Source organism: Chrysochloris asiatica, unplaced genomic scaffold (assembly GCF_000296735.1).
Source record: "Chrysochloris asiatica unplaced genomic scaffold, ChrAsi1.0 scaffold00298, whole genome shotgun sequence".
Lineage (NCBI taxonomy): Eukaryota > Metazoa > Chordata > Mammalia > Afrosoricida > Chrysochloridae > Chrysochloris > Chrysochloris asiatica.
The window spans coordinates 179,194-184,062 of NW_006408816.1; positions in this window are offsets into that span (position 1 = coordinate 179,194).

Below are 4,869 nucleotides of genomic sequence, written 5' to 3' on the forward strand. Positions count from 1 at the left end.
AAAATATTTGTCATGAATACTATATTATTTTAAGAACTTTCTATGTAAAAGCAAATTGACAACTCAAAAGATTATATAGAAAGCTTAGGGGACAGTGAGTGTATGTTAATGGGAGCAACAATTCAGAAAAAGGAGGATGAGAATGATTGTACAACTCAAAGAATATGATCAATGCAACTAAATTTTACATGTAGAACTTGAATTGGAATATGTTTTGCTTTGTATATTCTCAATAACAAAATAAATAACATTTAGAGAAAAAAAAGAGAATCCACACTGGTGGCCTATAACTTTGGGTTACCTCAAGGACTTTCCATTTCTATTTTATAAGTCTCCCATGATCATGCTGTTCAGGTGTGAGTTGTAAATTTGTAAATCAACTGTTTTTCTGAGGTCAATTCATTCCAGATCAACATTGTATTCTAGATTCGAAATCATGAAAGCTATATTTGCTTTTTATGGAACAGACATTTGTTTTTCCTCCTGTTCACTCTCTTGTCTAATGAGTGAATTCACTTTTCCATTTACATAACAATGTTGGCTTCCTGACCTGAGCATCTGCTCTCCATGTGCTTGACCATATATGTGCCCTGATACTTAGTGAGACAGTGGTAAATTCTTTAAGATACTAGGGTCAAAAGGTGATTTTTAAAATACATATTTTCCTGTGTTCTTACTTTCTCCATAGAAGTGTTTCTATTTCTGAGTTCAATTGATTGATTCTAAAGCAACAAGCTGAGAAGAAAAAATTATACAGATATATTTAAAAAGTGTCTTGGTTTTACCTTCTGATACATTCAATGTAAAAACTCTTTTGTGGATAAAAAATATTTTTTTTAAGTTGTACTACTCTCAGTTACTACTGGAGTGAAGCATTGCAAAAGAAGAGACTCTGCTGAAATGGTGGTCATTTAAATTCCTGCTGTTGAAGTATGGGATAAAGCTCTGGACTGCAAAGTAGGTTTGAATCATGAAGCTAGCAGTCTAAGCCCACTAGTCACTCCTTGGGAACTCTATACAGCATCACTATGAGTTGGAACCAACTAGATAGTACTTAACAACAACAACAACAAGTAGAAGCAGCAGTCAAGAAATAAAATGATGTATTGCATTAGGCAAATATGCTGGCAAAAGACCTATTTAAGTAATGTGCTGGTCTGCAAGGTCAGTTTGAACAGCAAGGCTAGCGGTTCAAACCCACCAGTTGCTTCTCCTCCGAAACCCCATACAGAGTGGCTATGGGTTAGAACTGACTCAATGGTACTTAACAGCAACAACAACCAGGGAAGGATTTAAGTTTAAGGACTAAGGTATGCTGGATCTAAGCCTTGGTGTTTTCAATTGCCTCTTATGCATGTGAAAGATGGACAATGAATAAGAAGATAAGAGAGAAATGAATGCATTCAAATCATGGTGCTAGAGAAGAATATTAAAAGTACCATGGACTGCCAGAAGAACAAACAAATCTGTGTTGGGCAAAGTATAACCAGAATACTCCTTAGAAGTCAGGATAGCAAGACTTTGTCTCTCATACTTCGGACATGTTATCTGTAATAACCAGTCACCTTGGTGGACAGGTTTCAATGCAGCTCCCAGATTAAGACAGACTAGGAAGAAGGAGGAGTAGGCTACTTCTGAAGGTTTATCCATGGAAAACCTTTGAATACCATTGGAACATTATCAGATACAGTGCCGTAAGATGACTATATTATGAATAGCACCACACCACAACGTTTTCAGATGTAGTGCTGGAAGGTAAGACCCTCAGGTTGGAAGGCACTCAAAATATGAGTGGGGAAGAAGTGCCTCCTCAAAGTAGAATTGACCATGATGACTCTCATGGGGTAAAGCTTCAGAACATTCATTTGCTAATGGGCACAAATCAAAATGAGGAGGAACAGTTACAAACATTCAATAATAATCAGCATATGGAATGCAAGTATATGAATATAGAAAATGGGGAGTTATCAAAAATGAAATGAAAAGCATAAAGAGCAATACCCTAAGTATTGTTTCTTACTAAGTGCTGTTGATTTAGTTCAGCAAGCCTGTATAGTGTTTTGGGGAGCAGCTGGTGGGTTTGAACAAACAACCTTGTTGTTAACAATCCATTATTTATCCTACAGCATCATGCCATGAGTTCTAAGCATTAGTGAATTGAAATATATTGGTATTGGCCATTTTGAATCTGATCATTATATGGTTTACTATTCCAGGAACTACAAATTCAAGAGGAATGGTATAATATTCATGCTAAAATAGAACATTTCAAGATCAATCCTGATTTACAATGATATGTATGATAGGATATTATACCTACTAGAAAGACCAATGAGTCCTGGTGTGGTACTGTAGGATAAGTAATAGACTGCTAACTATAAGGTCAGTGGTTCAAATGAACCAGTAGCTCCTTGGAAACCCTATACAGCATTGCTAAAAGTTGGAACAGATTGTACTGCATTTAGAAACAATAACCAGGAAGAGCAAGGAGCTCTGGTAGCATAGCAGGTTCCTAGCAGGGTGGCTAACCACAAGGTCAGCAGTTCAAATCTACTAGCCATTTAGCAGGAAAAAAGATGAGGATTTTTGCTCCCATAAAGATTTACAGCCTCAGAAACTCTATAGAGTCAGTATAAATGGGAACCAATGCCAAAGCACATAACCACCACCAGAACTACTAGAAGGACAAGTTAATACAGTTATTATTCAAATTTACTCATCAACCACTAAAGCCAGTGATAATGAAATTGAAGAATTCTACCAACTTCTTCAGAGAGAAGAAAAATACCAAAATGGATGTCAGAAGAGATTCTGAAACTTGCTCTCCAGTGTAGAGATGCCAAAGCAAATGGAAGAAACCCATAGGTAAAAAAGCTGAATAGAAAATTTCAAAAGAGAGCTTGAGAAGATAAAGTCAAATATTATAACGAAATGTGCAAAGACCTGGAGTTAGAAAACTACAAGGGAAGAAAACACATTTTTCAAGTTGAGGGAACTAAAGAAAAAAATCAAGACTTGACATGCAATATTGAAGGATTCCATAGGCAAAATATTGAATGAGGCAGAAAGCATCCACAAAAAATAAAATAAAATAAAATAAAAGGACTACATAGAGGCACTCTACCAAAAATAAATGGTCAATGGTCAACCATTTCAAGAGTAACATATTATCAAGAGCCTGTGAAACAGAAGAAAGAAGTAAAAGGTTCATTGAAGTCAGTGGCAAAGAACAAGGCACCATGAATTAATGAAATACAAACTGAAATATTTCAACAAACTGATGCAGCACTAGAAACACTCACTCATCTATGCCAAGAAATTTGGATGACAACTACCTAACCAAATGACTGGAAAAGAACCATATTTGTGCCCATTCTAAAGAGAGGTAACCAAACAGAATAACCAAATCATTGGAAAATATCATTAAAATTACATGCAAGTAAAATTTTACTAAGGATAATTCAAAACCAGCTGCAATCATACATTAACAGAGAAGTTACAAGCCACATTCAGAAAAGGACATGGAACAAGGGATATCATTGATGATGTCAGAAGATACCAGAATAATGTTTACCTGTACTTTATTGACTATCCAAAGGATTTGGATTGTGTGGACCATGACAAACTAAGGACAACATTGCAGAGAGTGAGTATTCTGGAACACTTCATTGTGCTAATGAGGAACTTATACATAGACCAAGAGGCAGTTATTCAAGTAGTTTAAAATTAGGAAAGGTGTGCATTCTTTTGCTGCACTTATTCAATCTATATGCTGAGCAAATAATCTGAGAAACTAGATTATATGAAGAAAGACGTGGCATCAGGATTAAAGGAAGACTCATTAACAGTCTGTGATATTCAGATGATATAACCTTCTTTGCTGAAAACAGAGGACATAAAATACTTGCTTATGAAGATCAAAGACCACAGTCTTCTATATGGGTTACACCTCAATGTAAAGAAAACAAAAATCCTCACCCCTGGACCAATAAATAGAATCCTTATAAATGGATAAAAAAGAGTGAGTTGTCACACTTCATTTTGTTCATACCAACTATCAACACTTACGGAAGCAGCAGTCAAGAAATCAAATGACATGTTGCATCAATTGTATATTGTTATTGTTTTAGTGCTATTAAGTCTGTTGTGACTCATAGGGACCCTGTATAGTATATCCATGGAGCAGCTGATGGATTTGAACCACAAACCATGTGTTTAAACTGGCTTTGTGATCTAGTACTTATCCTATAGCTCCACGCCAGAACTCCGTCATTTGCACACAGTAAGTTGTCAGTACCATTGGTTCTTGATCATATGCTACCACTTGAAATGGTTGAACATTGACCATTTGTTTTTGTTCCTGTGACTCTCTGTTTACCTTTATAATGTTCTTGAGGTCATCCCACCACTCTTCTGGCTATTGGTTTTTAGTGTTTAATGTATCACATCTGTTCTTGACATGAGCTCTAAATTCAGGAGGGGTATGCTCAAAGTAATAGTTTAGCTCTTGTGGTCTTGCTTTTAATTTTTTTTTTTTTTCAGCTTCATCCTGTACTCACATATGAACAATTGATAGTCTGCTCCACAGTTAAGCTCTGACCATGTTTTGACTGATGATATTGAGCTTTTTCACCATGCCATCACACAGATATAGTCACTTTGATACCCGTTTATTCTATCTTGTAAGGTCCATGTGTATAGCCACTTTCTATTTTATTTTTTTAGAAGGTCATTGAATTAATAAATCATTTGTCTTACAAAATTCTATCATGGTATCTCCAGCATCATATCTATCACCAAAGCCATATTTCCAACTACTAATCCTTCCTCTGTGTACAACCTTTGCATTTCAATAGTCAGTAAGTATCA